Raw genomic sequence first — 9,620 nt, 5'->3', positions numbered from 1 at the left:
CCTCTTCCGTTACCCTTTCCCCTGTCTCTCCCTCCCTACTCACCTTTTCCCTACCCATTTCCGTCTTCTCCCCTTTCCCTTTCCCCAACTTTCATCCCCCTAGAGTCCTCCTCCCTCTTCCCGACCCCTCCCTCCCCTTCCTCTTGCCTTTCCCTCCCCTTTCCTTCCCCTTTCCCCATCTCCTCCTTACCCTCCCTTTCCCGCGACCTCCTATCTATTTACCTCCTCTTCCCCTCCCCCTCTCTCTCCTCCGCCCCCCCCCTTTCCCTCCTCCTCCTCCTCCCGTCCCTTTCCCCTCACCCTTCCCCTTCCCCTTCCCATAATCCTTCTCCTCCCCCTGTCCTTCCCATTCCATTCCCCTTCCCCTCCCTTTTTCTATCCCCTTCCTCTTCCTCTTTTTTTTTCTTTCCCTCTCCCTTCTTCCCCATTCCCCACTCCCCTTCTCCTTCCTCTTTCCACTCCCCTCTTCTCCTATCATCTTCCCGTATGGAGTATTAATTGTATAATTCCTCTACGTCCAAAACTCGTGCTGACGCTCCGTCGGACCAGAGTCACTCAAAACTATTCTGCGATCGGAAACTATTCTCCACTTAAATCTCTCATTTACCATTACTGACTCACGTCTTCAAAGCACTAGTATCGCCTAGGATAGAATTACTGGTTATTTGCGACGAAGTACAGTGATAAAACAAACTCACCATCTTACTCTCACGGAGGGGTGAGAAATCACTAATAGGACAAATCCTTGTCAATTGCGGCAAACCGTAAAGAATGATATTTGGGTCGCCTCCTTGTCTGGCCAGGGCTGCCAGGAAACAACGTAGGAGGCCCGCAGCAGGTCCTGGGAATCGAACTCACGACCACCTGCTCGAGAGTTAGACATGGTATCCATTGGTCTACCGCGCGGCCCAAAATACAGGAATATATGTTACAAAGGCAAACCGTACCAACAAAGAATTACAAAGGCGGAGCATCCCGACAGGAGACCTTTTGATCCATATCTAGGTCGGATGCGAAAAAAAATCATAATAATAAAATAATAAATAAAAACTATAATAATGTAAATAACAAATAAAATACATAAATAAATACATACAGGAGCCATTAGGATCCATAACGGGGACGGATATAGAAAAAGAAAAAATTAGACCAAAATTAACAAATAAATAAGTGAATGTAGAAAAATATAATAAGTGAAAAATTAACAAATGAATATACAAATGAATTAATGAATAGATCGATAAATAAGTACTTTCATCATGAGAAAAACCACAAGAAAGGTGTTCTGTTGTACGTGAAAAGCAATATCCATGGCTGTGTATCAGAGAGAGTGAAACAGGATGCATATAATAGTTTATGGGTAGAATTAACCCTAAGATATGGACAAAACATGAATTATATTGGTCAAAAACATAATCATTGGCAGGCGATAAACTATTGTTTCAAGAACTGTCTGGTTTCTGCAACCGGGACTTATTGATAATGGGTGATTTCAATTTTACTGACATTGATTGGACGACCTTCGAACATGGGAGTATACTGTAGATATATAGAATGTCTGATTTTATTAAAACTCAGTCAATAGGACTACATCTGGAGCTTCCGCTTACGAACTGGGATGCAAAATTAAGCCAAAGATCTATAGATCAGATGTGGGAAATATTTCAAAATACGCTTACTAAGATGATTTGTACTTACATCCCATTCAAGGACAGACACCCCTTAATTAGGCTCGCCCAAAATGGTTTGACGAAGGAACTGAAAAAAGTGTTGCTAAAAAGAGATAGACTTTAGAAATACAAGTGTCCTGGTCCACGCAATGACTATCAAATTTCTGTGATAGTTAATGCAAAGGCATTTTAAAAAGACAGTAAAAAAAAAGAAAGCGGCAATACGGAATGAATATCTGATAAATCCAAAGAGAATCCCAAAGAATTCTATAGTTACATCAGAGATAACAAGGTTGTTAGGTATCACATTGGCCCACTATTATCTACTGACTGTCAACTTGAATATTCGAGTGAAGGAATGTGTGATATTTCAAACAACTATATTAGCTTAGTATTCATAAACGAAACACCTCAAAGTGAAGTCATAACTGAAACATACGATAAGTCTACGGGAAACTTACTATTGTAAATATAATAAAAGAAAAAAGAAAAAATTTATAGAAAAACACAAAGTTGATAAAACACCTGGGCCTAACGGTTGCCATCCAGGAATCTTCAAGGAAATGTAAAACGAGATTGCTGTTCTATTAGAAACTATTTAAAAAAAAAAATCAGTCATATCCGAAGATGTCCCAAGAGAATGGAATTTAGCTAACGTTACTCCCATATTAAAAAATGGTGACGAAAAGAAATAAATGAATTACAGGCCTACAAACTTAACCTCGATCTCTAATAAAACTCATATTACCTTAGATAATTAAGACTACAGTGAATGACGGCATTTCGAATTGTTGCCCATGTTGCCCAACTGTTGCACTTCTAGTTTCCTTCTAAATTAAACCGAAAGTTTACTTATTCGGGAACCACATTTACGTTCCATGCCCTGAGAATTCACGGACGTCGGAAAACAAATTACCGGCGAGCATGGGCAGTAGGATTGTTCACAACACTGCACGGGTGACTTCCGCTCGTACTAGCCCTTGATGCAACCACCACGAAGTTCTGCGTAGAGGAGGACGAGGCGGCAGCAAATTTCCCATCAAATACTGAAGAAACCGACGGATGGAAGACTCAGGTTAACCCGTATATCCACCTTTTTGCCCCGGAGTTGGCACGAATAACATATTACGTTTTCAGGGTAAGTGTCGTCATTCATTCAATAAAAGTCAACGGTATCTAGACTATTGAACTTGCAATATGTATATATATATATATGTATGTATGAATGTAAATATGTAGCCCTATCAATTCTTTGACCTTATTGAAACTACATAGGCCACCTTAATTGTTCTTAATACTTAACTGGTGATTGTCGTGATTAAACGGGCAGCCCGTTTAAGATGTCAATAATCTCTGTTTGCTCCTAGGTCGTTCCCTACCGATGGAAATTCAACGGCAGCCCCAAGATCCCGGCGTCACCTTTAAGGATATCCGGCCAAGGACTACGATTATACTATTAGTCCTTGTATCCGGCATGGATTAACATTTGCTTGTCGAACCTACATGTATAGAATTTAAGCGTAATCTCGTATCAAATCTTGACACATGAAGATCTTAGTTTTACTTAACCCAAAGCTCAGTAACAAATTCATTTGGAAAAAAAAAAAAAAAAAAAATTAAGGACAAAAGAATTTTTTCAAATTTGGCAACCGTGATAGGGACACCGGTGACTAGGGCCGCTGCTTGAACCTCTACCTCTACCGTAAGTACTTCATACATATCTAAACCAAATCTAATCTCGATTTGAAATATTCTAGTATATCGATTTCACCGATACAAATTATTATCCAATCTAATACGAGCAATGAAAATTTTAATAATTGGGCTTTCAGATGTACGAGACTTGGAAATATACACTCGGTCTAAAAATATGTGTAGTTTCAAAGTGCCTGGAATTTAAAATGAGCTAAACTTTCTTGTTTTTCCTAGTGCTATATTTGACTCGCTCTAACAAATTTCATCTTGGGCGGTAACGATTAAAGAAATTTACTCATATCAGGAAAGTCAAAGACGATTGTAAAGAATATATATATATATATATATATATATTATATATATATATATATATATATATATATATATATATATGTGTGTGTGTGTGTGTGTGTGTGTGTGTGTGTGTGTGTGTGTGTGTGTGTGTGTGTGTGTGTGTGTGTGTGTGTGTGTGTGTGTGTGTGTGTGTGTGTGTGTGTGTGTGTGTGTGTGTGTGTGTGTGTGTGTGTGTGTGTGTGTGTGTGTGTGTGTGTGTGTGTGTGTGTGTGTGTGCACATATATACACATACATATTTGTTGTTTATTTCTATTATTATATTTGTGTTAGGCTTGGTACCCTGGTAGTATTTAGGTAATATCTGGATTTGTTATACAGATGCTAATGTATGTTATGTTTTGCTGAATTACTGGGGTTGTACTTGATGTCTTGTTTCTGAGTATTGTATTCCTGTACTTTGTGTTGGTCTGTTTACTGTTACCAATGTGTTTTTCTTTTATTCATTCTAGTTTTTTAACTGGGATTTTAGGTCAACTTATTGCATTCCAGAGTGACTGGAAGGGCAAGTAATTAAGGTGTATTTAAATTCTTTTTTTCTGGTAATTTACTTTAATGACATGGGTACAAAGGATTACAAAGACGGAGCATGCCGACAGGAGACCTTTTGGTCCATAACTAGGTCGGATGCGAAAAAATTATAATAATGATAAATAAAAGAAAAACAAATAAAAACTATAATAATATAATTAATAATAAATAAAATAAATAAATGCATAGGTACATTTAATAATAAACAAACAGGTAAATAGTAAATAATAATAATAAATTGACAGATAACTACCTGGTGATGAATGTACTCTTTTTGGAGTGTAACTGTCGTTGGGAGACCTTTCCCAGGGTGGCACCATGCCCTTTTATACTGATTCCCTTTGCCATCTCTGTATATCCCTGAAGACGAACCCCGGACAGGGTTCGAAACGTAGGAATGAACTTATATCGACGAGTCCAGAGTTTACTTTCTTCTATACAATAGTTTCTGAACTTCAGCTCTTCACGAATATACATACATATATATATATATATATATATATATATACATATACATATATATATGCAGTATATATATATATATATATATATATATATATATATATAAGATAACATAAAGAACGGGATTTAGTCTCACACAAGTTCTACTGAACACTTTCCCTAGTCAATTAACCTGCAACTGGATGTCTTACATTTAATTTAATTCATGAGACTCATAACTGCATCACCCAGACTTCTTACATTCAGACAGGACATTCCAATGACGAAAGGGCCTCGCTGTCCTAAACATCATCTGATCAAATATTTTGCAAGTTGAGGCTGATACAATACAAGTGTTGAGGATAAACAGAGTTATGCGATGATATTTGTATAATGTAACCATTGAGATCCTTTGTGGGATTCCGGCGTGTGTTTCAGCCACGCCAAGATCACACAAACCTTGCAGTATAATTGTATAAGAGATAAAGTATTGTATAATATATCAGGTTTTCATTATCCTCCATTAGCCTTCCTGACATGTATTCCAACATGAATATAATTCATCCATGAGACATTGGGAGTCCACTGGTCAACTAAGGTCTCAAACTCTTTCATGAGTTTCAGGGCTGTGTCAACCTCTGCCACGTCACTTCTGCAAAATTTTCTATCTTTCTTTCAGGTATCTTTATCAGACCCTCTGTCTGATTTACTTCTCCCACGTTTGCAATATCTCTGCGTCCAGTCAGTAAGCTTAAGCGCAAACTGAAACGCAGGCGACACAGGGAACGTAGCACAAAACAAAGGCAAACTTCCTGTTGTTGAAGTGAAATACAATTTTAACCTCTCTCTCACTTGAAATATTTTTAGATGTACTACCTCAGTATTTCAAGTGAAAGAGAAGTTCAAACCATACTTTAATTCAGCTACAAGAATTCTGCCTTTAATCTGTGCTGCGCCGCCTATGTCTCCTATGTCACCTGCGTTTCAGTTTGCGACCTGACCTGCCCACTTCCACTTTCTCTTCCACATCACCTCTGAAACACCTTAAGGAAGAAAATGAAATACAAATAAATAAACACTTTAATAATACTTTAATGTGACACGATGATACCAGTATCTTAAATACACGTTGATGGCAAACACTGAATTCCGTGGGATTTTTCTTAACAACTTTTACATTCTAATCTATTAGGGTTTTTAACAACGCCGTGGGTCGTATTCTACGATCCTCGTATCTTCTACGATCCTCGTATCTTCTACGATCCTCGTAGAACGAGGCCACGACTACAGCAGCACAATTATAGGGTTAGTACCACCGGGAGTACTAGGAAGGGCCCAGTTCCCGGTGGTACCGGATCAATAAGTACACTTTTTCTTCACGGGGGTGTAACAATACGTCTCCTCCTGAAAACACAGGCTCTACTAACCCCAAAAAGGCCCAGCGTCTAACCTTGTTAGAAGATTTTCTAGAGACCTCTGGGACTTCAGGGTATAAGACAATCTCAATTAAGGCCCATGATCACCTTGACAGATTTTGTTCTGGCTGGTACCAGATGATTTTGTTTACCTTCGAGGGAGCTTCTGGGCGTAGGTAGCCAGTGGTGGTTTTCACACTGATGTCTACAGACACCAACGTGACCCTGTTTTTAAGAAAGGGACATGTCAGTGACCCATTTCTGGGTTTCATGGTTTCAGCAAAGTATTTACTAGTTACTAACTACTTGTAGGACGTTACTCAGCGTTTCCCAATCAATCAGGCCCCTGCTGTGATTGATCCATGATCGATATGCTTGTTTTCAAGCAGTCAGATTGCAAGTTTCCTTTTTTTTTTTGCCATTTTAGTTTGTATATTCCAGAGTTGCATATCTATGTGGTCATGGTCATGAAGAAGTAGTGTTGATATACGATCAGTAAAGAAAAACATCGAAATCCTAAGGAATATGAACCTAGAACGAAAACATACACTCGTTTCGTAAAGTGTTGTCACTAGTTTCATGTTCGATTGGACAGCAACCATTGGTTAATGTCATGATGAACGAAATGTTATGGTAAATAAGGTCAACACTTTACGATGGTGAGTGCACAAAGTATCCTTGTGGTTTTCACAGTCCAAAGCACGAAAGATATTTTTCGTTTATTTCTATAATCCTTCGGTTCTAAGCCTTTCTTTTAACGATTGTATCCGAATGCGTTGACCATAACGACATTTCGGGATAATTATAATCAATTCTAATTAACCATAACAAAATTTAGTTAATTATAGATTAATTATAATCAACTACATTCATTGATGCTAGACGTCTCAGCTACATTGACTAAAATGCTCACTTTACATCCTTGATAATGTCCACTAGTCGATACCATACAATCGACGACACAACATTCAAGCGACATGACTGTGTATACGAGTATATACATACATACATACATACATACATACATATATATATATATACATATATATATATATATATATATATATATATATATATAATTCCAACAGTCGTCCCCGGATTCGAACCGAGGCTTGCGAGAACGCAAAGCCCACGCTCTACTGACTGAGCTATCGGGTGTCTAAAATTCTCCAACCTGGGAATTATTTGATTGACTACACCGTCACTGGTGACTATTCATATATATATATATATATATATATATATATATATATATATATATATATATATATATGTATAAATATATATATGTATGTATGTATATATAAATATGTATATATATATATATATGTATATATATATATATATATATATACATGTGTGTGTGAGTGTGTGTGTGTGTGTGTGTGTGTGTGTGTGTGTGTGTGTGTGTGTGTGTGTGTGTGTGTGTGTGTGTGTGTGTGTGTGTGTGTGTGTGTGTGTGTGTGTGTGTGTGTGTGTGCATATACATACATTACATACATACATATATATATGTATATATCGTGCATACATTGGCTCTAATAAGTACAGTAGATCGCTAACAGCAGTACATGGGTTTATTGACTAAATGTTCTGTTACACTCCTTACGCATCATCATCTCAGTTCTTTAAACCTAGTGGCATGCTTCGCATAATTTCTTCTGTCTGAAGCCACGAGATTTTATTCAGTTGACGAAGGTGGTTCCTAGAGTAAAGAGATTATGTCTATTTCTATCTAACCCTTCAATCCTGTGGTTGGTTGCTTGAGTTCTACGTGCCGTCAAGCGATTTTACGTAGTTGAGGTACCACATGATACGTCATATCACGTGCTACATGGTTATGTCACGTGATCACGACACATGTTCGAGAGCAGTGGCGGAATTTTCCTTTCTGTGACATTATCTATCTCATAATAGAAGACTTTATCCTTCAGCATTAGTTGTTAAAGGAGTGAAATTGATCCACAACGACTTCACGACTTCCAACTTATTTATGAGTATAAAGGGATGCATAACGAAAGGAAATATGGAGTAGCCTTCATCTTAACTTCAAAGTCTGAAGAGAGGGTCGAGGAAATTAATTACGTCGAAGAAAGAACTTTAGGAATAGTATTGAAACTAAATACAGAATGAGCTACCTTAGTGCAGGGAAGGTCCCATTATAGAAAAGTAGAATTCTGTTTGAAATTGCAAAATACTTTAGATAGAAGTAGAAACACTGACCATATTGTCATGTGAGACCTTAACACACATACTGGGAGGTAAAAGAACAATGTAGGAGATGTTTTAGGAGCACATACAATCGGAAAAAATAATGTAGAGGTAGAGTGATACGTTTCTGCTTTGGTAACAGTTTGGCAGTAATGAATACCTTTTACCAGCTCAGAGGTAGTCACATATGGAGTATGTACTGGTGAAACAGTGTCATGAACGACTATGTTGAGAAATCAGCGATAGATCTTTTCTTGATAGGCATCAAAAAGTTTTTCAAAAATGCCGAAAGAATATCATCGGTGTCTTTCAACATTTAGTTCTTGCAGAAATTTATATCATCAGAAGACCAAAAACCTATGAAAAATTAGACATATACGTAAACACAGACACACGCATATATGTATATATATATATATATATATATATATATATATATATATATGTATGAATGTACATATATATACATACACATAGATATGAAAGTAGAGAAACCGACAGATAATGAAGCCACTAGACAATACGAAGAAAAAATATCAGAAGGCTGTCCAATCGAATAACAAGAAGTACGAGACATAGAACAAGAGTGAGGAAATGAAAGGGAAACGCCAATAGCAAAAGAGGTGCTAGAAGCTGCGAAAGTTAGCGGAGGAAAAAGAAAAAGGAAACTACAGAATGAACGGATGAACTTAAAGATGCTGTGAAGAAGAAGATGATGTTAGATTTTAGATGGATGGAAAGATGCAACATGGAGAACAGAAACGCATAAGTTACAGCAATAAATGTGACCGAGAGAGTAAAATCAAGGGGCAATCATTGGGGGAGTGATATAAAATATCATCTATTGTATTGTAAACGGCTGTAGAAGGAAGAAAAACAATGAAATAAACACAATCAAAGGTGTAAAATTAATAGGTGAAAAAGAGATAGATATGGGAAAAAATATGGATTATTGAATCCAGAGGAATTACAAGAAGACACTGGTCCTAGACTTGATTTTAATGAAGAAATATTTGTAGAAAAAAACAAGAGATACAATTGAAAGGATGAAAAATAGGAAAAATCCTGGAAGTGACGGCATACCTGTGGAACTACTGAGAGGAAATGAAAATACAGTAGAGTGAAGGAAAAGTACTGAAAGATTGGAAGAGATTTGTCATCTGTAAAATACCTGAGAAAGGCAATAGGTCAGAATGTAAAATGAGGAGAGGAATCTCCTTATTATCGCTTACGAAGAGGATATGCGAAAGTATGGGAGAAAAGGCTGCGAGAGACGGTTGAAGAAAAACTAGAAGACGGGCAAAA

The sequence above is a fragment of the Oratosquilla oratoria genome, chromosome 30, assembly GCF_046742065.1.
Source record: "Oratosquilla oratoria isolate Oo_2021 chromosome 30, ASM4674206v1, whole genome shotgun sequence".
NCBI lineage: Eukaryota > Metazoa > Arthropoda > Malacostraca > Stomatopoda > Squillidae > Oratosquilla > Oratosquilla oratoria.
This window is presented reverse-complemented; position numbering follows the sequence as displayed.